At 45.7% G+C, this 25,965-nt stretch overlaps 1 long non-coding RNA gene across 1 annotated transcript in view; it reads left to right on the forward strand.

Annotated features, from left to right (window-relative positions):
• LOC141214497 (uncharacterized) overlaps positions 1-25,965 on the forward strand; it is a 28,162-nt gene continuing 2,197 nt past the window's right edge. Inside the window, exons 1-3 of the long non-coding RNA XR_012283707.1 lie at positions 1-296; positions 941-1,013; positions 7,686-7,806. This is a non-coding gene — a long non-coding RNA (uncharacterized lncRNA). The remainder of the gene's footprint in view (positions 297-940; positions 1,014-7,685; positions 7,807-25,965) is intronic.

The following is a 25,965-nucleotide window of genomic DNA, read 5'->3' on the forward strand; positions in this document are numbered from 1 at the left end:
ATATTCTGATTGTGATGTTTTAAGCTAAGGCTTAAGTTTATGAAAGGTCATCTACACAGAGAAAATTAGCTGTCCACAACGTGTTACTAAATTAATGTGTTACCATAATCAGAGACTCCCTGATGATCCATACACAGGCCCGGTATCAGCACCCGGCGTACCCGGCAAGTGCCATGACGTCTCATGTCAGAGAGCGTGATGATGTCTTTCCAGTGTGCCCTCTGCTGAGCAGTCACAGCGCAGAGAGCGGGAAGACGGTGATGCTGAGGAGTCCAGAGCAGCAGCAGCGAGGAGAAGTGAGTATTTGATTATTTTAATTTTTTTATGTATGGAGGCATGGAGCATTATATGGGGCTCCATACAGCATGGGGCATTATATGGGGCCAAGCCTGCATGGAGCATTAAATGGCGCTCCAGCCTGCATGGAGCATTATATGGGGCCCATAAAGCATGGGGAATTATATGGGGCCCAGCCTGCATGGAGCATTAAATGGGGCCAAGCCTGCATGGAGCATTGTATGGGGCCCAGCCTTCATGGAGCATTATATGGGGCCAAGCTTGCAAGGAGCATTATATGTGGTCCATTCTGCATGGAGCATTATATGGGGCCAGCATTCTGTATGGAGCATTATATGGGGGCCAGTATCCTGTATGGAGCATTATATGGGGTACTTTATTCTGTATGGAGCATTATATGGGGTCCATTCTGTATAGAGCATTATAAGAGGTACATTATTCTGTATGGAGCATTATATGGGGTCTATTATTTTATATGGGGCTCATAATACTGTATGGAGGACTTAGTGGTGCCCATAATAGCTCTGAAGTGTCGTTGCTCTTAAGTGTCTAACAGAAATATGCCAGATTCATAACCCCTTGGTATACATGCTTCAATGTCATCACCACTCTTCATCTGACAATCTATTTGCTTCATCCACAGGTATGTTGGAGCCCATCTGCAAAATCACCCTGCATATTTCCTGACTGCCTTTTCATATTGTATCTGTCTCCTGGTATGTTGGATCCCATTTGCATGCTTATCACCTCACTCCTTTGATGCCAATACACACTATTTCCTGAAAGCTCTATCTGAGAGCTGTATGTTTAGCTTTAAAAATTATCATGGAATTTCTCTTGGTGTATGCAAGAAAACTTCTGCCAAATACTTTTTGGAGAGGCCTTCTTGTTTTCGCATTACAGATTGTGAAATCCTTTTTGGCATCCATTTCTTATAAGGAGCCATAATAGAACAGAGTTATTGTGGTAGTTATATTAGGGATAACTTTTATACATTTTACTGTTTAGTAAAATGCCATTGGCAAGATGCATAAACATATATGAACTGTCCGGTGCCCCAGTCTCTGTTCCATGTGAAGCATGTGATTGCATTATCCATGTTGATGAATGTTAATGAACCCGGCCAAACTTTATACATTGCAGTATTTCATAAGTCTTGTTATAAGTATTGCAATGTATTTTACTGTATGAGCGATAGGAAGATGCCATGTTCAATTCTCACACTGAGTTTAAAAAAAAGTTTGAAAAATTCCACAAATCTTAAAAAAAATATATACCGTATATTCCGGCGTATAAGACGACCTGGTGTATAAGACGACCCCCCTACTTTCCTGTTAAAATATAGAGTTTAGGATATATTCACCGTATAAGACTACCCCTTTTCCAACGCATACCAAACACCGGTAAAAATAAAAAAAAACAGATTTGAATTTAACATGGTCCTTTTTTAATTTAAATTCTTATGACATGCAGGTATATAGCAGGAAAACTGTCACTCATAAACATATTAAAATAGGGGGGACCCCACGTCATTTTTTGGGGGGGTCCCCCATTCTAATAGCTAGTAAAGGCTAGGTATTCAGCTGGGGGCTGATATTAGTAGCCTGGGAAGCTCCGTGGGTATTACCCCCTTCCCAGACTTCAAACATCTGCCCCAGCCGTCTGCTTAACCTCCGCTAGAGACTATAATGATGGTGGATCCCACGCCAATTTTCTTTTTAAAAAATCCTTTATTTTAACACTAAATGACAATTGAGGGGTTAATAAAGATGCAGTCCCTAAATTATTATTAATTTTGTAATTAATTTTTCCCAAAAATGTTGACGTGGGCTTCGCCATATTTTTGTGTCCAGCCAGGTACAGCAGGCAAGAACGGGCTGCCCCCAACCACCAGCTGCCTATTTGTACCTGGCCGGACACAACAATATAGGGAAGCCCTTTTTTTTTAAATTATTTCATGAAATAATTTAAAAAAAAAAGACGTGGGGCTTCGCCCTATTTTTGTGTCCAGCCAGGTACAACTAGGCAGCTGGGGGCTGGAATCTGCAGCGCAGGGAGGCCCAAGCTTTCTGGGCCCCCCCCCGCTGCAAATTGCAGTCCGCAGCCACCCCAGAAAATGGCGCGTTCATAGAAGCGCCATCTTCTGGCGCTGTACCCAACTCATCCAGGGCCCTGGTGCGGTGGCTCACTGGGTAATAAAGGGGTTAAGGCCAGCTTGGCATTATCAGCTGGCCCTAAGCCCGAAATTCATGGGGTCACGCCAATATTAGACATGACCGCCATGAATTTCTAGTAAAGTAATTAAAAAAAACACAAACACCCAGAATAAAGTCCTTTAATTGAAATAAAGACACAATCCTTTATTGTTCTAAATTAAACCATACTTACCATCACGCCCATTCCAGCTGAAGCCAACGATCTCCTGCAATAAAAGTAAAATAATAAAGCAACATCATCCTTACCTCTCCATGGTTCCCAGGACCGGTCCAGCTCTGCTACATTCACATGACAGGCTGGACCGCAGCAGAACGCTGCCGTTCAGCTTGCCATGCGGCAGACACTGAGAAGCGCAGGCATGCTTGTGCTCCTCAGTGTCTGACTGTGACGGCATCCAGATGAGCCGAGATCATGTCCAATGAACTCGGCTCACCTCATGCACGTCACTGACAGCGTGGGAAAATTCTCCTGCTCCCCGCATGCGCAGTAGAAGTTTCCCACGCTGTCAGTGACGGACGTCCAGGAGGTGAGCTGAGTTCATTGTCGGCTCATCTGGATGCCGTCACAGCGAGACACTGAGGAGCGCAAGCATGCCTGCGCTTCTCAGTGTCTGCGGGATGACAGGCTGGATGGCAGCGTTCTGCTGCGGTCCAGCCTGTCATCTCGATGTAGCAGAGCTGGAGCTGTCCTGGGAACCATGGAAAGGTAAGGATGAGGTTGCTTTATTATTTTACTTTTATTGCAGGAGATCGTTGGCTTCAGCTGGAATGGGCGTGATGGTAAGTATGGTTTAATTTAGAACAATAAAGAATTGTGTGTTTATTTCAATTAAAGGACTTTATTCTGGGTGTTTGTGTTTTTTTGTAACTTTGACAATGGGGTTAGTAATGGGGGTGTCTTATAGACGCCTCTCCATTACTAACCTGGGCTTGATGTCAGCTGGCATTATAAGCTGACATCAACCCCAACCCTATTACCCCCTGCCACCGCACCAGGGCAGCGTGGAAGAGCGAGGCTAAGTGCCAGAATTGGCGCATCCTATGGATGCGCCATTTCTGGGGCGGCTGACGGCTGGTGTTTCTAGCCTGGGAGGGGGCCAATATTCATGGCTCCCTTCCTGGGCTATTAATATCAGCCCCCAGCTGTCTGCCTAGCCTTTGCTAGCTATTAAATTAGGGGGGACCCCACGTCATTTTTTTTGGGGGGTCCCCATTTTAATAGCTAGTAAAGGCTATGTATTCAGCTGGGGGCTGATATTAGTAGCCTGGGAAGCTCCGTGGGTATTACCCCCTTCCCAGACTTCAAACATCTGCCCCAGCCGTCTGCTTAACCTCCGCTAGAGACTATAATGATGGTGGATCCCACGCCAATTTTCTTTTTAAAAAATCCTTTATTTTAACACTAAATGACAATTGAGGGGTTAATAAAGATGCAGTCCCTAAATTATTATTAATTTTGTAATTAATTTTTCCCAAAAATGTTGACGTGGGCTTCGCCATATTTTTGTGTCCAGCCAGGTACAGCAGGCAGGAACGGGCTGCCCCCAACCACCAGCTGCCTATTTGTACCTGGCCGGACACAACAATATAGGGAAGCCCTTTTTTTTTAAATTATTTCATGAAATAATTTAAAAAAAAAAGACGTGGGGCTTCGCCCTATTTTTGTGTCCAGCCAGGTACAACTAGGCAGCTGGGGGCTGGAATCTGCAGCGCAGGGAGGCCCAAGCTTTCTGGGCCCCCCCCCGCTGCAAATTGCAGTCCGCAGCCACCCCAGAAAATGGCGCGTTCATAGAAGCGCCATCTTCTGGCGCTGTACCCAACTCATCCAGGGCCCTGGTGCGGTGGCTCACTGGGTAATAAAGGGGTTAAGGCCAGCTTGGCATTATCAGCTGGCCCTAAGCCCGAAATTCATGGGGTCACGCCAATATTAGACATGACCGCCATGAATTTCTAGTAAAGTAATTAAAAAAAACACAAACACCCAGAATAAAGTCCTTTAATTGAAATAAAGACACAATCCTTTATTGTTCTAAATTAAACCATACTTACCATCAAGCCCATTCCAGCTGAAGCCAACGATCTCCTGCAATAAAAGTAAAATAATAAAGCAACATCATCCTTACCTCTCCATGGTTCCCAGGACCGGTCCAGCTCTGCTACATTCACATGACAGGCTGGACCGCAGCAGAACGCTGCCGTTCAGCTTGCCATGCGGCAGACACTGAGAAGCGCAGGCATGCTTGTGCTCCTCAGTGTCTGACTGTGACGGCATCCAGATGAGCCGAGATCATGTCCAATGAACTCGGCTCACCTCATGCACGTCACTGACAGCGTGGGAAAATTCTCCTGCTCCCCGCATGCGCAGTAGAAGTTTCCCACGCTGTCAGTGACGGACGTCCAGGAGGTGAGCTGAGTTCATTGTCGGCTCATCTGGATGCCGTCACAGCGAGACACTGAGGAGCGCAAGCATGCCTGCGCTTCTCAGTGTCTGCGGGATGACAGGCTGGATGGCAGCGTTCTGCTGCGGTCCAGCCTGTCATCTCGATGTAGCAGAGCTGGAGCTGTCCTGGGAACCATGGAAAGGTAAGGATGAGGTTGCTTTATTATTTTACTTTTATTGCAGGAGATCGTTGGCTTCAGCTGGAATGGGCGTGATGGTAAGTATGGTTTAATTTAGAACAATAAAGAATTGTGTGTTTATTTCAATTAAAGGACTTTATTCTGGGTGTTTGTGTTTTTTTGTAACTTTGACAATGGGGTTAGTAATGGGGGTGTCTTATAGACGCCTCTCCATTACTAACCTGGGCTTGATGTCAGCTGGCATTATAAGCTGACATCAACCCCAGCCCTATTACCCCCTGCCACCACACCAGGGCAGCGTGGAAGAGCGAGGCTAAGTGCCAGAATTGGCGCATCCTATGGATGCGCCATTTCTGGGGCGGCTGACGGCTGGTGTTTCTAGCCTGGGAGGGGGCCAATATTCATGGCTCCCTTCCTGGGCTATTAATATCAGCCCCCAGCTGTCTGCCTAGCCTTTGCTAGCTATTAAATTAGGGGGGACCCCACGTCATTTTTTTTGGGGGGTCCCCATTTTAATAGCTAGTAAAGGCTATGTATTCAGCTGGGGGCTGATATTAGTAGCCTGGGAAGCTCCGTGGGTATTACCCCCTTCCCAGGCTTCAAACATCTGCCCCAGCTGTCTGCTTAACCTCCGCTAGAGACTAAAATTAAGGGGAACCCCACGCCAATTTTTTTTAAATAAATCCGTTATTTTAACACTAAATGACAAGTACAGTAACCAGCACTGTCACTGTACTTCATATATATGTGACTAACATGTTTCTATCTATCTAATCTATGTGTGATGCTCTATTCTGTCTGTTATAAATTGTCGGGTACAGATGCTGAATTGCCGGCCGGCTTTTTTAAAGAGACGGTGCATGAAAACACTATTATTTGTTTTAATAAATCCTTTACACTAAATGACAAGTACAGTAAGCAACACTGTCACTGTACTTCATATATATGTGACTGACATGTTTCTATCTATCTAATCTATGTGTGAAGCTCTATTCTTTCTATTCTAAATTGTCGGGTGCCGGCTTATGCCGCTGCTGAATTGCCGGCTTTTCATATATTGTCACAGAAGCGATGCGAACTTCCCAGCTCCGGACACAGCGCAGCGCTTCTGTGACAAGTGAAAGCTGTCGGCACAGAAGCCCTGCGCTGTGTCCGGAGCTGGGAATACGCAGCGATGTGTCAGTTTCAGCACAGAAGCGCTGACTGTCTGGACCTACCGCCGCCGTATTTTAACTCCCTCCACCTTATATTAACTCCGACATGGCAGGGATACGGCCACGGCAGCTTATTAACACCCCCAGAGTATCCCCGCATGTCAATTTCTGAAAGTTCAAAAGCATTACCGGCGTATAAGACGACCCCAGACTAGACAGAAGATTTTTCAGTCTTCAAAAGTCGTCTTATACGCCGGAATATACGGTAATTTTTTTTCTAATAAAAAGTAAATTTTTATTTGATAAGTTTTAGCAGAAAAAGTTATTTCATTTTGAAGTTGTGATTAAAAAAAAGTTAACCATCTCAAGTAAAGATTGGAACTTGAACAAAAATTTTCCAAAGCCGTCTTGTTTTTGTAAAATAATGCGCACACCCCAAAAGTCTCATATTGCCCTGCAGAAACTGAATGAAATCGTCTTTGAAATTGTCGCTCATCTGCCATATTCTCCTCATATGGCCCCATCTGATATTATCTATTTCTGAAACTCAAAAAATAATTGAAAGGATGAAAATTTACAGCAAACAAGATGGTAAATAATGCAGTGGAGTCATGGTTTGCAGAACAGGATAGCAATTTTTTCCCTAAAGAATTAAAAATACTTTTTGATCGATGCATAAAAATGTATAGAGTTGAAAGGTGATTATGTTGAATAAAATAGTATTACTTCAAAAACATGTCATTTTTTTCTTGGCTGAGCCAAAGTGGGACAGGAAGCTAGGTTGACATGATGTGTGTGTTTGTTGAGCTCCTGCAGCAGGCATAGTTTCACCTTGCCCACGGCCTCGGCGCTCCACATCAGCATCATGTCCACTTCCCCGTCTCTTATCACGCACCTTCCCATTTAAAGTACGTATGATATTTCGCTGCTGAGAAAACTGTGCAGTGTTTTTATTTTAGTAAAATTGGCCCACCTCAGATCAACTTGTTACAGTGCAATAGCAATATAGCAATGCTACTGGTTATCGGCCAAGTCTGGATTTATGTTTTGAACGCACAACTGACTCAGCTTAAATAGAGTAGAATTTTTTGATGCTGAGAAAACTTTTCAGTATTTGTATCACAGAAAATTTAGCACACCTCAGATGGACTCCTTTTCACTCTTTGCACTATATAGCAATACTCTTGCAACCAAACAAGTCTGCCTGTATGCTTTTAACGCACAAATGGAACAGTATTTTTGCGTAGAAGATTTTGAGGCTGAGAACACTTTTCAGTATTTGCATTACAGAAAATTTAGCACAACTCAGATAGAGTCTTTCCACTGCTTGCACTGTATAGCGATGCTATTCCAACAACCAAATCTGGCTGTATGCTTTTAACGCACAACTTGAGCAGTGTAAATGGAGTATAATATGTCTTTTCACAACAATTTGCAGGATTAAGAGCAAAAAGATTATTAAAAGGGCGACCTTAGAAAAAGCCAGCAATTCAGAATAGCCGTCACACGATCCAGAAGAGGACCAGAGCAGCACTGGAAACCAGAAAAAAGGGCGGTCTGTGAGTATATTAATGCACCAACACTACACTAGATACACATTTACACAGGTTTAGCTCATCTGTTCATGGGAGTGATTCTTAAAGCAATAATATAACTTAGCAGATAATGAGTACTGCAACTCACAGTCAGCAGATCAGTGCTGAAATATCCTTGAAATCATCCTTGAGCTTGAACTATTTAGGAGGTGCACACTTTAACCTGCCTCCGCCATGGTTTCACATGACTCTACTGAAAGATATCATCTCTGACCAGAGTTCATGTTTGCTCTCTGTTCATATTCAGTAGTAATGTAGAGACAGCAGGAAAAACCTAAGGAGATATTTTAATTGTGTGCAAGATAAATCACATTTATTTATCTTTTATCTAATAGTCAAGCACATTTCCAGAGAAACGCAATAAACAGTTCAGGGTGTGCGTCTCAAGGTGTACAATAAACCCCTGCATTCATTTACTAAATATCTATGTGTCCATGGCTAAAAGCTACAATTAGGAGCTTGCTTTTAAAGTTTTTTTTAAAGTTTATCACCCCAAAATGGCTAACTAAACCACTTACAGTGTCATGTAAGGCTAAGCCCCTATAGAAATCAACCAGCAGTATAGATTTTAGTGGTTCAGTTGTCAGGAAAAAAAAAACTATTTCATATGCAAATGAGGGGACTCCATTGCACATTTGGCATGGCCAAGGGCTCAGTTTTGCACTTCTTCAGTTTGCATACTGAACACCTTGTCATATCATGATTGACAGTGTTCAAGGGTGCGCTGCGTGAACGCAATCAGTGGCTCTGCACCTCCAAATGGATAAGACTAATCAGGCAGCAAATGAACATTAAGGCCCTGATTCATTAAACAGTTTTCTAATTCAGGCTTAAAACTGATTGAGATGTCTCCAAATTTTTGCACAATTGTAGTTGCACAAAAACCTAGCCACTTTTGAGATTTTTACAACTTTTTGAAGAGGGCAGAGTTCAGCAGGGATGGGTTTTGATTGAGTACAGCTGTCAGTCATCTTAATTTACTCCACTAAAGTAGCATAAATTTCAGCCGAAATGTACTCCAGTCCTGCAATGGCACTTGGCAGTTGAAGGATGCTCCAAATTCATTTAAAAGTGCAAGCCTCTTAATACATTTGGTATATCTTCACCAGTCTTGTTGAATTGGTACCAAAGTTCTTGAAGTGAAAGGGGTTGTCCGGCCTTAGGCTACAAGTCTGCAGTCTATGTGACTGCAGACTTGTGAATCCTCACATCGTGACCACAGGTATGCGATTTACAGTACGTACTTCCGGTCACATTCCAACTAGACATGTCCGACCTTGCACATTATGCTTGCATTGAGCGAAACCGTGAATGTCTAGTTGGCAGGTGACCAGATGTATGCAAATTACATACATGCGGTTAGTTGCAAGTCATCAGTTTTCAGTCATGGGGGCGGTGCAGGGAGCGATTACAATCACCACTTTCAGCTCTTCTCTCTATAATGTGAAAGGGAGCTGTCATCACAAACCGGCACTTTGATTGACCGCTGGCTCTGAAGCTCATCTGACTGAAAGCAGCGGCTCCCGGGAGAAAATACGTTTATTTTCTCCAGGTACCTGCACTTTCAGTAATGCAGCCTGGCAGCATTGTAACGCTATTTACCTGCAGATTAACCCTATCTCTGCAGGTAAATAGTGTTTTCCGAGGACACAGGTTCCCTTTCACATGTCAGAAACAGGAAAAATGGGCAAGTATAAGGATTTGATCAAGTTTGATAAAGACCAAATAGTGATGACTGGGTCAGAGCATCTCCAAAACAACAGGTCTTGTAGGATGTTACCTACCAAAAATGGGCTAAAGCTCAGTGATGTCCATGGTGAGTGAAGGCTAACTCATATGGTCCAATCTCACAAAATTTGCAGAAAGAGGTAATTCTGTCTTTGATGAAAGGTGTAAGAACAAACTTGCTGTTTATGGCTGCATATCAGTCACAATGCCCATGTTGACCTGGGCCCATTGCAGAAAGCACCCATAATGGGCATATCAGCCTTGAAGTTGGACCATGGAGCAATAAAATTATTTGGCCTGGTCCTTTCAGTCATGTTTTCTATTACATCATGTGGATGTCAGGGTGCATGTGCATCATTTATATGAGAAAGAGATGGTCCCATGATGCACCATGGGAAAAAGGCAAGTTGTTAGAGGTTGTATTGCTTTTGCCAATGTTCTGGTATCATTGGGTGGATGTGACTTTGATACCTACCAAGTAAACCTGTACTGTATATGGCAGTGGCCTTTTTCAGCAGGATGATATCCCTAGCCACACTACTAAAAATATTCAGGAATGGTTTGAGGAAAATGACAACGTTCAAAACCCACAGATTTCAGTCCAATCAAGCATTCGTGAAACATGCTGGAAAAACAAGTCCGACCCACGGAGGTCACGCCTCACTATATACAGGATTTGCTGTATCTCCTGTATACAGATCTGCTGCTAACATCTTTGTGCCATATTCAGAATGACTCCTTCAGTGGTCTTGCTCAGTCCATGCCTTGACAGGCCAGAACTCTTTTCACTACACAAGGGGGACCTACACAATATTAGTTTTCATGTTATGGCTGATCTGTGTACGCATGAATGTGAAAGTCCATTTGATAAAACAAAACAATTAAGTTTGTGTTTTTTCCACACAAAACAATTTAATCCTGTTCCAGAATAAGAATAGCTGTGTTTATCAATTTTTAATCTGAAAAGTACAAAATGATTGTTCTGGGCAGAGTCTATTTCACATATCTGATATGAGATCTACTATTAGGGTTTATTTTGGGTAATTGGTATTAGATGCTTGGCAAAAGTCGACAAACACTTATAATTTTCTTTAACTGTATATAAAGAGCAGCGATCGTTAAATTAATTAAGTTTAGAATGTAAAAATATTTGAAAGGTCCTCTTTGAAGGGGTTGTCCTGAACTATAATATTGGTGGTCTATAGGTCATCAACACCAGATTGGTGGGGTGTGCGACACCCGGCACCTGCACTGATCCGATGCAGGCCGGATGTGCTTGGTTGCGGAGTGGATTAGCACAGCTCTGTCAACTGCATAGTGGAGGCAGCAAGATACTGTAGATCCACTCCCATTCATTTGAATAAGGGTGGATGTGCAGTACCCGACTTCAGTCACCTTGCAGTTAATGAAGCTGTGCTGTGCACCACTGTAACTGATCACATCTGGCCACTGCTGTGTTTGCAAACAGCTGATTTGTGAGGGTGCTGGATGTTGCATTCCCAGCAATATGGGGTAACGTTTCTCCTTGTAGAGAGTGACATGCCAAGTCTGGCATGCCAATTTGAGGAGACTTTTAAGCCTTGCAATGTAATGACATGACAGCGCAGGGAGAGCAGCGGTGTGTGAGCAGTGTGTCATATACAGTGCATCTATCCCAGGTATCGAGACATTATTCCACGATGCATAGGAATGGAGGATAGATGCAGAGCGTTGTATGTAATGACACCCAGTACAGCTCTACACTCCTCTCCTGATGCTTGTAATCACAGTATGCGCCAGCAATGAGATATCAGTATGACCTGGTTAGACATATGAATCTTATCAGATCACACTGAAAAAGCCGGTTCCACGTCCCTCTGGGGACATTTGCTTTTTTCATTTACCGTGAATGGCCCTGCCTTCTTATGACTGGGAAATGTCATACAGGCAACCTCTGCCAACGCCCCCTTTCTTATACTATAAATTAGAACCTAAATTTTACACGCTAATATCTCTGCAACAGAGATGAGAAAAAAATAAATGCTACATCTTTATTTAGATCTTCAGCCACTTTATCATGATGTAGCCAGTTTAGCATGTAAAAAGTGGTGAAATGTCCTTTTTAATTGTTCTTTACTGTTGATCATATTCAGTCAGATCAAGTGATCAGTCATGCGGGTTGGCATTAGTGATGATCGAGTATGTTTCATTAACTCTTTCGGCAAGCACGCTCAGGTGCTTGCCGAGTATTTTGGCGTGCTCGGCATCTCTTTTAATGTTGCCGCTCCTGCAAGTGTTACGGCTGTTAGACAGCTGTGACACATGCAGAGATTGCCTGTTTCAGCGTCGAGATATTTTCAGCATCGTAGCCAAGGGACGAACATAACGCATTCACTCACATCACCATAAGGTCATTCTAACACCTCCAACTTAATATCGGCCCGATAGGTGGTGCTATCCATGCCATGTTTCATCTCTATAGAAAGGTAAAATCACAATAGGAAACATGATGACAATATCTCCTGCCTGGGACCTCAAGTGGCGAAGATATCCTGAAAGTCGGGATCTCATAAACTTCTAAAAGACCTAGCACATCCTATGACCAGCCCCCATATGAGCTCAACAAGGGGAAGGTTTTTGTATTTTGTCAGTCCTGGGAGGTACAGCTTGCTACCTCCCTCCACTAAGCTCTGAGCCATTTCCATGGCACAGGATTAGTACCTTTTCTTTTGTTGTCCCTTTTATTCTATGTAATTGTATATACCGTATTGTTTGTTCCCATTTTGTAACATCTTTTGTATATTTTTTATAAACACTGCCTACCTTTCCAGACTAATTATATAAAATGTAATAGCTCTGTTCCGCTTGCTCTGTAAACCTCACCCCTGAAGCCATACGCTACCTGTGACAGTGTCCAATTGGCCTGTATAAACGATTGGTGGTGGCAGCTAGTAGTTCCTTTTGTTATTGTGGAGCTGGCAGTGATTGCATCAGGGTGTCCATATATATAATGCATTTTTTGGAATCGGAGGTGTATATACCATATGCTCACAGTGAGTTCCCCAATAACTGGCCTAGTAGTGGAAGCAGCCGCTGCCTTGTCCATCATTCGTCAGTCAATTGTGTTATTGTCCAGACAATTGGAGGCAGCAGAGTTGCGTCCCTTGACAGCAGTGGGATCTGCGCGACTCCCCCTGCTGTTTTATACCTTGAAAATATCATCTGGCTTCAGAATAAGAGTATTTGTGCCTATTACACAAAAAGATTGCTCTGGGCATAGTCTACTTTACATAACTGGAATGAGATGTAAAGTCAAAGTTTAATTCAGGTCATTCATGTCAGATTCTTGACAAATGTTGGCAAACAATAGTGTCTGGAATTCTAACCATCTAAAGGTCTGAGATCAGAAAATTATCACCTTTAATGTAAAGCAGACATGGGCAAAGTGCAACCCACAAGCCACATCCTGATGGAAACAGTGGTGTACTGTACCATGTAGCCATCTCTCCCCGTTGGTGTCTCAATTTTACCAGTATCTGAATCCTCTACAGCAGGGTTCCCCAACTCCAGTCCTCAAGGCCCACCAACAGGTCATGTTTTCAGGATTTCCTTAGTATTGCACAGGTGATGGAATTATTGCCTGTGCAGGTGATGCAATTATCACCTGTGTAATACTAAGGAAATCCTGAAAACATGACCTGTTGGTGGGCCTTGAGGACTGGAGTTGGGGAACCCTGCTCTACAGTGCTTTGTGAAAGTATTTGGCCCCCTTCAACTTTTCTACCTTTTGCAACATTTCTGGCTTCAAACATAAAGATATAAAATTCTAATTTTTTGGGGAAGAATCGACAAGTGGGACACAATCGTGAAGTGGAACTAAATTTATTGGATATTTTAAACTTTTTTAACAAATTTAAAACTGAAAAGTGGGGCGTGCAATATTATTTGGCCCCTTTACTTTCAGTGCAGCAAACTTACTCCAGAAGTTCAGTGAGGATCTCTGAATGATCCAATGTTGTCCTAAATGACTGGTAATGATAAATAGAATCCACCTGTGTGTAATAAAGTCTCCGTATAAATGCACCTACTCTGTGATAGTCTCAGGGTTCTGTTTCAAGTGCAGAGAGCATCATGAAGACCAAGGAACACAGCAGGCAGGTCCGAGATACTGTTGTGGCGAAGTTTAAAGCCAGATTTGGATACAAAAAGATTTCCCAAGTTTTAAACATCTCAAGGAGCACTGTGCAAGCGATCATATTGAAATGGAAGGAGTATCGGACCACTGCAAATCTACCAAGACCCGGCCGTCCCTCTAAACTTTCATCTCAAACAAAGAGAAGACTGATCAGAGATGCAGCCAAAAGGCCCATGATCACTCTGGATGAACTGCAGATCTACAGCTGAGGTGGGAGAGTCTGTCCATAGGACAACAATCAGTCGTACACTGCACAAATCTGGCCTTTATGGAAGAGTGGCAAGAAGAAAGCCATTTCTCAAAGATATCCATAAAAAGTCTTGTTTGAAGTTTGCCACAAGCCACCTGGGAGACACACCAAACATGTGGAATAAGGTGCTCTGGTCAGATGAAATGAAAATCGAACTTTTCAGGCACAATGCAAAACGATATGTTTGGCGTAAAAGCAACACAACTCATCACCCTCAAAACACCATCCCCACTGTCAAACATGGTGGTGGCAGCATCATGGTTTGGGCCTGTTTTTCTTCAGCAGGGACAGGGAAGTTGGTTAAAATTGATCGGAAGATGGACAGAGCTAAATACAGGACCATTCTGGAAGAAAACCTTTTGAAGTCTGCAAAAGACCTGAGACTGGGACGGAGATTTATCTTCTAACAAGACAATGATCCCAAACATAAAGCAAAATCTACAATGGAATGGTTCAAAAATAAACGTATCCAGGTGTTAGAATGGCTAAGTCAAAGTCCAGACCTGAATCCAATCGAGAATCTGTGGAAAGACCTGAAAACTGCTGTTCACAAACGCTCTCCATCCAACCTCACTGAGCTCAAGCTGTTTTGCAAGGAAGAATGAGCAAGAACTTCAGCCTCTCGATGTGCAAAACTGATAGAGACATACCCCAAGTGACTTGCAGCTGTAATCGCAGCAAAAGGTGGGGCTACAAAGTATTAACTCAAGGGGGCCGAATAATATTGCACGCCCCACTTTTCAGTTTTAAATTTGTTAAAAAAGTTTAAAATATCCAATAAATTTCGTCCCACTTCACGATTGTGTCCCAATTGTTGTTGATTCTTCCCCCAAAAATTAGAATTTTATATCTGTTATGCACACGCCCGGGCTGAGCGGCGTGTGCGTGTGATTGTAGTGATTCCACTGGACCATGAACCGGAGAGTGCCTGGAGGGGCGTGACTAAGTATCTGGCCGATCCGACCAAGATGGCACGACGGCATACGACGCCAGTGCACCAGGGAGAAACCGGGCAGAGGGACCAGGTGCTACTCCAGGTCAAACTCCGGACACGGGGGTTGACCCACACAGGGATTACTGGATCAGGCTGGTTAGGCTGGCGCACAGACTGGAGGGTATAGGCAGGCACGACTGGTATGCAGGCAGGCGGGTAAAGGCAAGCGCAGCTAGAGTGCAGACAGGGAGGCACTAGCAGGTAGGAACACAGGCGGGATAGGACCCAGTACACACTGGGACTCAGGAACAATACAGGTAGAGGGGTACAGGCAAGCACAGCTAGAGTGCAGACAGGGAGGCACTAGCAGGTAGGAACACAGGCGGGATAGGACCCAGTACACACTGGGACTCAGGAACAGGCAGGTTAGGCTGGCACAGACTGGTGGATATAAGCAAACACGGCAGGTATGCAGATGGGTGGATACAGGCGAGTATGCAGGCAGGGAGGTACTGGCCGAAAGGACGGGCTGGAGCACAGAAAGGTTAAGACCCAGTACAGACTGGGTCACAGAACCGCAGATGCGGTAGACAACCACAGCAGAGAGGGAACGCCCGAAGCGGTGGGCAAGAACAGAGCAGGACAGGACTGCCGGAGCAGCGGGCAGAAGCAGGGCAGGACAGGACTGCCGGAGCAGCGGGCAGAAGCAGGGCAGGACAGGACTGCCGGAGCAGCGGGCAGAAGCAGGGCAGGACAGGACTGCCGGAGCAGCGGGCAGAAGCAGGGCAGGACAGGACTGCCGGAGCAGTGAGCAAGGAGTCAGAGCAGGCTAGAACCGCCGGAGCGGTAAGCAAAGGAGTCAGAGCAGACTAGAACCGCCGGAGCGGTGAGCAAAGGAGTCAGAGCAGGCTAGAACCGCCGGAGCAGTGAGCAAAGGAGTCAGAGCAGGCTAGGCTGAGTAGGGGGGACAGGGCTCTGTTCACACGGAACAGACAGGAAGGGAAAGGCAGAGCCAGACACCCACAGGGTACTTGCAGTGAAGTAGCGAGTGGACCACAAACTCACAAACGGGAGTACAGAGACAACAAGCAGGAGTTAGGTACGAGTTCAGACTCTGCAGAAAAAGGAAGGGAACGGACATAGAGGCAAAACAGGTAAAGGATAGGAGAGAGTTCAGACTGGAACTGAGTGTACGGAGGAGACCGACACTGCAGCGGGATACAGGAGCGGGTGTGGGAATACGGCCCCCAGAGAGGCAGGACGAACAGGCAAGGAGCGTGTTCAGACAGGACAGACAAGATACAGGAGCGGGTCTAGGTAATCAGCCCCTAGAAGGCGAGAGGAACAGGCTAGGAGCGTGTTCAGACAGGTCAGAAAAGATACAGGAACAGGTCTAGGTAATCGACCCCTAGAAGGCAGGAGGAACAGGCTAGGAGCGTGTTCAGACAGGTCAGACAAGATACAGGAACAGGTCTAGGTAATCGGCCCCTAGAAGGCAGGAGGGACAGGCTAGGAGCGTGTTCAGACAGGTCAGACAAGATACAGGAACAGGTCTAGGTAATCGGCCCCTAGAAGGCAGGAGGAACAGGCTAGGAGCGTGTTCAGACAGGCCTGGAAATACAGCCTCCAGGATAGGCAGACAAGAGAACACAGAACGGGACCTGGCACCTTCAGAGTGCAAGCACACACTGAAAGAAAACACTATGCTCAGGCAGGGATAGATGGGCGCAGCTGAGCTATATACCAGGTGACAGACAGCAATAGGCTGAGGACGCACAAGAGGTGTGACCCACAGCAGGTACAAAAAGCAGGAAGTGATCGGGCGCCGCCCTTAAGCAGCAGAAACAGACACAAACAGACAGCATGGAGGGAAGCCAGAGAGACATTCTGGACAGGAGATCAAGTGCGCGCTCTTGCACAGTGGGAGATGGACCACTATGCAAGGACGCCGCCAGGTATGTTACAGTACCCCCCCCCCTTACGCCCCCTCTTCTTCAGGCCTGCCAGAATCTTCCGCAGGGAATTCGAGGACCAGTCGTTCACTTCAAGGAGATCACTTCCACTGTCCACAGGAAAAACTGATCTCATCTGGGTAGCTAGGATGCTACCTCCTATCCAGCCATCCTCAGCAACAGACGAAACGGGTGGAGTACCAGGAACAGCACACAAGGAAGTCTCTCTCCACATATTTTCAGGTGGCACCCCAGAGGGTACAGGAGACAACTGGAAGTCCTTCACCGGGTTGGAGGGGGACAGAGACTTGGGGGTAATCTCTGCTTCGAGGTACATCTTGTCAAGCTCACAGGAAGAAATAGACGGGTTATCAGGTACATAATGAGGAAAAGTCACTGTCTCTTTGTTATCTGGTGGTACCCCGGAGGATTCAGGAAACAACTGGAGGTCCTCCGCCGGGTCAGAAGAGTGCAGAGGCTCAGAGAAAACATCTGCTTCAGAGTACACTAGGTCGGACTCACTGGACGAAGCAGGCGAGGTATCGGGTACCGAGTATAGGAAAGTCTCTGTCCATTCACCACCAGGTGGCACCCCGAAGGGTTCTGGAGACAACTGGCGGTCCTCCGCCTGGTCAGAGGGGTGTAGAGACTCACGGGTAACCTCTGCTTCAGAGTACACTGGGTCGGACTCACTGGACGAAGCAAGCGAGGTATCAGATCTAGGATATAGGAGAGTCTCTGTCCATTCACCACCAGGTGGCACCCAGAAGGGTTCTGGAGACAACTGGAGGTCCTCCGCCTGGTCGGAGGGGTGTAGAGACTCGGGAGTAACCTCTGCTTCGGAGTACACTAGGTTGGACTCACTGGACGAAGCGAGCGAGGTATCAGGTACAGAGTATAGGAGAGTCTCTGTCCTTTCGCTGCCAGGTAGCACCCCGAAGGGTTCAGGAGACAACTGGAGGTTCTCCGCCTGGTCGGAGGGGTGTAGAGACTCGGGGGTAACTACCACTTTGGGGTACCCATTGTCAGGCTCACAGGACGAAGCGGACAAAGTATCGAGTACCGGGTGTAGAGAAGTCTCTCTCCATTTGTCATCGAGTGGTATCCCGGAGGATTCAGGAGGCAACAGGGGGTCCTCCACCAGGTAGTAGAGGTGCACAGACTCTGAGGTAACCACAGCTTTGGAGCATCCTTGGACATGCACACCGGTTAAAGTGGGTGAAGCATCTGATGCCGGGTGCAGGAAGTTCTCCTGTGTGGAGTCTGGATGGGCAGAAGTCTCTTCGGGCAGGAGAACTGGTGCACTACCCACGCACATTACCCGTTGGGGCTTCTCCGGGATACAGGGAGATGAAGCTTCAGTAGGGACTTCAAGGTTGGGGTCAGGAGGTCTCAGGGAGGACAGACCCTGGCGTGACGGCTTGCCTCTATGTCTAGCACGTCTGGACTGCCTCTTGAGGTTGGGAGAAGTATTCCGGAAAGCGTAGTCACCCTGTGAGGATTCTGGGTGGGCAGTAGTCTCATTGGGCTGGAGGACTATTGCGCTACCCACACACATTACCCGTCGGGGCTGCTCCTGGATATTGGGAAGTGAAGCTTCAGCAGGGGCTTCAGGGTTAGGGTCCTCGAAGACCATACGAAAGGCCACCAGGAAGGCCTGCAGGTCAAGGACGACAGGATCCCATGCTTCCCATAGGGGGGTGACCCATTTCAAGGCATCACCCGCTAGGTAGTCAATCATAAAGGCCACTTTAGCCCAATCGGAAGGAAAATAGAGAGGGTAGGCCTTAAAGTGTAGCATGCATTGCTCCACAAATGCACGACACTGTCTTGGATCCCCATAGTAACGTGGCGGATCCGCAGGAACGAGAGCTGATAGATCCATCTGGACGGTGCGTAATTCGCCTGGAACTCAGCTAAGGGAAAAAAAAAATATTTATTTATTTATTTTAATGCATGTATTCGCTGGAAAACTTCTCAGAGAGCGAAGGCCGTGGGGCTCAACGGGAATCATGGCCTGAGCATGCTGTTATGCACACGCCCGGGCTGAGCGGCGTGTGCGTGTGATTGTAGTGATTCCACTGGACCATGAACCGGAGAGTGCCTGGAGGGGCGTGACTAAGTATCTGGCCGATCCGACCAAGATGGCACGACGGCATACGACGCCAGTGCACCAGGGAGAAACCGGGCAGAGGGACCAGGTGCTACTCCAGGTCAAACTCCGGACACGGGGGTTGACCCACACAGGGATTACTGGATCAGGCTGGTTAGGCTGGCGCACAGACTGGAGGGTATAGGCAGGCACGACTGGTATGCAGGCAGGCGGGTAAAGGCAAGCGCAGCTAGAGTGCAGACAGGGAGGCACTAGCAGGTAGGAACACAGGCGGGATAGGACCCAGTACACACTGGGACTCAGGAACAATACAGGTAGAGGGGTACAGGCAAGCACAGCTAGAGTGCAGACAGGGAGGCACTAGCAGGTAGGAACACAGGCGGGATAGGACCCAGTACACACTGGGACTCAGGAACAGGCAGGTTAGGCTGGCACAGACTGGTGGATATAAGCAAACACGGCAGGTATGCAGATGGGTGGATACAGGCGAGTATGCAGGCAGGGAGGTACTGGCCGAAAGGACGGGCTGGAGCACAGAAAGGTTAAGACCCAGTACAGACTGGGTCACAGAACCGCAGATGCGGTAGACAACCACAGCAGAGAGGGAACGCCCGAAGCGGTGGGCAAGAACAGAGCAGGACAGGACTGCCGGAGCAGCGGGCAGAAGCAGGGCAGGACAGGACTGCCGGAGCAGCGGGCAGAAGCAGGGCAGGACAGGACTGCCGGAGCAGCGGGCAGAAGCAGGGCAGGACAGGACTGCCGGAGCAGCGGGCAGAAGCAGGGCAGGACAGGACTGCCGGAGCAGTGAGCAAGGAGTCAGAGCAGGCTAGAACCGCCGGAGCGGTAAGCAAAGGAGTCAGAGCAGACTAGAACCGCCGGAGCGGTGAGCAAAGGAGTCAGAGCAGGCTAGAACCGCCGGAGCCGTGAGCAAAGGAGTCAGAGCAGGCTAGGCTGAGTAGGGGGGACAGGGCTCTGTTCACACGGAACAGACAGGAAGGGAAAGGCAGAGCCAGACACCCACAGGGTACTTGCAGTGAAGTAGCGAGTGGACCACAAACTCACAAACGGGAGTACAGAGACAACAAGCAGGAGTTAGGTACGAGTTCAGACTCTGCAGAAAAAGGAAGGGAACGGACATAGAGGCAAAACAGGTAAAGGATAGGAGAGAGTTCAGACTGGAACTGAGTGTACGGAGGAGACCGACACTGCAGCGGGATACAGGAGCGGGTGTGGGAATACGGCCCCCAGAGAGGCAGGACGAACAGGCAAGGAGCGTGTTCAGACAGGACAGACAAGATACAGGAGCGGGTCTAGGTAATCAGCCCCTAGAAGGCGAGAGGAACAGGCTAGGAGCGTGTTCAGACAGGTCAGAAAAGATACAGGAACAGGTCTAGGTAATCGGCCCCTAGAAGGCAGGAGGAACAGGCTAGGAGCGTGTTCAGACAGGTCAGACAAGATACAGGAACAGGTCTAGGTAATCGGCCCCTAGAAGGCAGGAGGGACAGGCTAGGAGCGTGTTCAGACAGGTCAGACAAGATACAGGAACAGGTCTAGGTAATCGGCCCCTAGAAGGCAGGAGGAACAGGCTAGGAGCGTGTTCAGACAGGCCTGGAAATACAGCCTCCAGGATAGGCAGACAAGAGAACACAGAACGGGACCTGGCACCTTCAGAGTGCAAGCACACACTGAAAGAAAACACTATGCTCAGGCAGGGATAGATGGGCGCAGCTGAGCTATATACCAGGTGACAGACAGCAATAGGCTGAGGACGCACAAGAGGTGTGACCCACAGCAGGTACAAAAAGCAGGAAGTGATCGGGCGCCGCCCTTAAGCAGCAGAAACAGACACAAACAGACAGCATGGAGGGAAGCCAGAGAGACATTCTGGACAGGAGATCAAGTGCGCGCTCTTGCACAGTGGGAGATGGACCACTATGCAAGGACGCCGCCAGGTATGTTACAATATCTTTATGTTTGAAGCCAGAAATGTGGCAAAAGAAAAGTTGAAGGGGGCCAAATACTTTCACAAAGCACTGTATATGCTGATACCAGTGAATACAATTGTGGAAAAGGGAGCCTTTGGCTCCTTTTTAACCATTCAGCTTCAACTATAGAAAAAAGCCATGGACCGCACATCCAAAAAGCGTATTGCTATGATCGTGTAGCAATTCACTCTGAAAAATAGGTAACACACTGGAACTGTGACTGACCATGTACAAACTGGAGATCCTGACCCCAGAGACCCTAGTGGTAACTGCATGAGCAGAGATAGCCCTAACCACACACTAGACAATGGCATCCCGGACCTATGCTACCTAAAAGACCATCGAGTGCTTCACATTCCTACTAAAAAATCAGAGAGTAGAGTGAAAAATTACTTAACAGCTTCGCGACCGCCCACTGTATATAAACGTCGGCGCTGCCTGGGCTCTGTGCAGCGCCGACGTTTAAAAACGGTGGGTGGTCCCGCAGCACTCAGGACCCCCAGGGTCCTGCAAGCGCTGCGGGTGCGGTGCAGAGCGATAGCTCTGACAGGGAACATCATCGGGACCTGATTGGATCAGGTCCCAATGATGTTAACCCTTTGCTATCTTCTATATGCCGCGATCTATAGTGATCGCGGCATATAGAAGATAGACAGAGGAGAGGGGGTCGTCTACTTACCTCTCCGACGACCCCTGATACCTTCCAGGACCTGTCGTTGTTATGGCAGCTGGAGGTCACATGACCGCCTCCAGCTCTGCCATATATGGTGTCCTGCTAGGCTCAGCCTGCAAGCTGAGTCCAGCAGGAGACACAGTGTGAAACTGTCAGCAGTGGTCTCATACAATGTAATATATGTCTATTACATTACATGAGATCAGTGATCAGAAAAATAAAAATTAATGTCCCATACAGGGACTAAGTAAAAGTGTAAAAAAAAGTCAAAAAAATGTTTTCAAACTGTTAAAAAAATCACAAAATAAATCAAAATAAATAAATAAAATATTAAACCGATAAATCCGTATATTTATGCAAAAACAAAAAAAGTACACATATTTGGCATCGCCGCATCCGAAACAACCCGAGCTATAAAACTGTCACACTAATTAACTCCTTCTGTGCACACCGTAATAAAAATAAATAAAAAAACGGAGCAAAAAACTATGCTTTTTCATCATATTGCCAAACAAAAAGTGGAAAAAAAATGCGATCAAAAAGCAAAATGGAAATAAAAATTGTACCGCTGAAAACGTCATCTTGTTCCGCAAAAAAAAGCCGCCATACAGCTCCATGAGCCGAAAAATAAAAAAGTTATAGCTCTCAGAATAAAGCAATGCAAAAAAAATATTTTTTCTATAAAATTGTTTTATTGTGTAAAAGCGCCAAAACATAAAAAAATATACAGTAAGTGTAGTATCGCTGTAAACGTACTGACCCGAAGAATAATGCTGCCTTATCACTTTTACCACATGCAGAACGGCATAAAAAAAACCTCAAAAAAACAATTCCTGAATTGTTGGTTTTTGTTAATTTTACCTCCCAAAAAACAGAATAGAAAGCGATCAAAAAATGTTATGTGCCCAAAAATGGTACCAATAAAAATGTCAACTCGTCCCGCAAAAAAAAAGCCGTCACATGACTCTGTCGGCCGAAATATGGAAAAATTATAGCTCTCAAAATATGGCGATGCAAAAACTAGATTTTGCAAAAAAAAGCGTCTCTTAGTGTGTGACAGCTGTCAATCATAAAACCCGATATAAATCTGGTATCTCTGTAATCGCACCGACCCGAAGAATAAAGTCGTCTAATCACTTATACCGCACGAGGAACGGCGTAAAAAATAAATAAAACCAATTCTTCACCTGCTACTGATTTGTTTATTATGTCTCCCAATGTGCTCACCACATATCTAGATAAGTTCCCTAAGGGGTCTATTTTCCAAAATGGTGTCACTTGTGGGGGGTTTCCACTGTTTAGGCACATCAGGGGCTCCCCAAATGCGACATGGCGTCTGCTAATTATTCAAGCAAATTTTACATTCAAAAAGTCAAATGGCGCTCCTTCCCATCCAAACCCTGCCGTGCGCCCAAACAGTGGTTTGCCTCCACATATGGGGTATCGGCGTGTTCAGGAGAAATTGCACAACAAATTTAATGCTGCAATTTATCCTATTACCCTTATGATAATGCAAAATTAGGGGATGAAAAATATTTTTGTGGGAAAAATGTGAAAATTTTATTTTTACAGCTCAATATTATAAACTTCTGTGAAGCACCTTGGGGTTCAAGGTGCTCACCACACATCTAGATAAGTTCCCTAAGGGGTCTAGTTTCTAAAATGGTGTCACTTGTGGGGGGTTTCCACTGTTTAGGCACATCAGGAGCTCTCCAAACGCAACATGGCGTCTGCTAATTATTCAAACAAATTTTACATTCAAAAAGTCTAATGGCGCTCCTTCCCTTCCGAACCCTACAGTGCGCCCAAACAGTGGTTTTCCCTCACATATGGGGTATGAGCGCGCTCATGAGAAATTGCACAAAAAATTTTGGGGTCCATTTTTTCCTGTTACCCCTGCGAAAATAAAAAAAAATTGGGTCTAAAGTAACATTTTTGTGAAAAAAGTTAAATGTTAATTTTTTTCTTCCACATTCCAAAAATTCCTGTGAAGCACCTGAAGGGTTAATAAAGTTCTTGAATGTGGTTTTCAGCACCTTGAGGGGTGCAGTTTTTAGAATGGTGTCACTTTTGGGTATTTTCTGTCATAAAGACCCCTCAAAGTGACTTCAAATATGATGTGGTCCCTAAAAAAAATGTTTTTGTAAATTTTATTGGAAAAATGAGAAATCGCTGGTCAACTTTTAACCCTTATAGCTTCCTAACAAAAAAAAATTTTGGTTCCAAAATTGTGCTGATGTAAAGTAGACATGTGGGAAATGTTATTTATTAACTATTTTGTTTGACATATCTCTCTGATTTAAGGGCATGAAAATTCAAAGTTTGAAAATTGCAAAATTTTCTAAATTTTCGCCAGATTTCCGATTTTTTCACAAATAAACACAAGTGATATTGAAGAAATTTTACCACAATCATGAAGTACAATATGTCACGAAAAAACAATCTCAGAATCAGGGGAATCCGTTGAAGCGTTCCAGAGTAATTACTTCATAAAGTAACAGTGGTCAGAATTGAAAAAATTGGCCCGGTCACGAAGGCAAAAACAGGCTCTGGCGCGAAGTGGTTAAAGAAGAGAAAGTGTGCTGGAATAAAAAGAGATCCCAGAGTGAATAAAACAAACCACAAAATACAAAATAAAGGATTAAGTACGTACTGATAGAGAATATGCCTAAGAGAAACAGAAGATATGTTCTTTATCCTGCACCTAAACAGCAAAGAGATAAACTCAAGCTGTACTTTCACTAACTGGCTAAAGCACTATGACTGGACATACTAATGAAACTAGCACCAGCAGGAAATACTAGCAGGGAGAATGTATATAATGCTGCACACAAAAGGTGATAGGGCAGACAAATGAGTAAATGAAAACACCTGTTGCCCTTAAAAGACTAAAGCAAGGATAACAGAAACTAAAGACCCGGATAAAGATGTATCTGCTGTGGCTTGGCGGACAGAGAAGCTGACCACAAAGCACGAGCTCATGTTCGAACCCAGACGTATGACACGTTTATATTAATTTATTGCGGCTAAACAAAAATTTGCAAAGCTAAACATGAGGTTCTTAGTTAATATTCTGATCACACTGTATGAAGCCAACTGCCATGACATGGTGAACCTCTTAGTGGATCTCTGATGGCAACCAGCGCCAAAGTGAAACCGTACCAATAAGGAGAGGGACCCAGACACCCCACAGCACCCATGCTGCCATGCAAAATCCTCACAGCTTTAGGTCACACCACCCCACAGGCACAGCACTATAGCAACAATGGCCACCACACAGAACCAATACCATTATTAAGTTCGCAGGAGACCACCCATTTTGTTCTTAGCTCTCTAAGACTATTTGGAAGGTATCACTAGGTATTGGTGTTCTGTTGCAGATATTGTTGCTGTGATGCTGTGCCAGGGGAGTGATGTGGTGTGACCTGGAGCAGTTGGGACTTTGCCCTGCAGCATGAGTGCTGCAGGGTCTCTGGGTCGCTTCCCGTGCTGATGCTGTATCACTTGACTGGTTTGCCGCAGCTTTAAGGTTAGGGATCCACTGAGAGGTTCTCTGTGATGTGGCAGTAGGCTTCATACAGTCTGATCAGAATGTTAACCAAGAACCTAGTGTTCAGTTTTGTAAATTTTTTCTTAGCCACAATAGATCAAAGATGAGTTTTTGGATGTGCGGTCAAAGTCTTTTTATTCTACAGTTACAGCTCTTCCACCATTCAGCCTGTGCATCTGAGTTTCAGGGCTGTCACTAGAACACCCTTGTTGCATGTAGCCTCAATGCACAAGCTGCAGAGACCGTAGCAGCACATCAGGGAATCAGGATTAAGTGAGCAGTACTTGTTGTTTTTTTATTTCTTTTTTTTGGCAGTAAGTACTTGAGGGAAACTGTGGGGACCATCATACTGTGTGGGGACATCATACTGTGTGTAGTAGGCTGGGAAAATTGATTTGCAGGACTCCCGTCACTCAGCTAGGTCAGTACTGCTGGACAAGAGCCCTGCAAATCTCCTTAACCCTTGGTATTCCCAGCTCTTCTTTTGATAAGCCGGGCTAGTGTGACGGCATCATTGCAGCGTGATGCAGACATGACAGTGTGCCCGGTTGATCAAAAGTAGAGCTGGGAAAGCCAGGAGGTAAGGAGATTCCCAGGGCTTCTGTGCAATTCAGTTCTGTGAATCTATGCTCCCATCTCTAGTTTTCCAAATCATTGCATTCTTGTTTCCTTTACATTTTACAAAGTGTCCCAAACTTTTTGGAATTGGATTGCACTATATGGTGTGCTTTTGGGGACATCATACTTTCTTGGGAGCTGTTGGG

The sequence above is a fragment of the Phyllobates terribilis genome, unplaced genomic scaffold (assembly GCF_046119375.1).
Source record: "Phyllobates terribilis strain yellow unplaced genomic scaffold, ASM4611937v1 Scaffold_2__4_contigs__length_985480577, whole genome shotgun sequence".
Classification (NCBI taxonomy): domain Eukaryota; kingdom Metazoa; phylum Chordata; class Amphibia; order Anura; family Dendrobatidae; genus Phyllobates; species Phyllobates terribilis.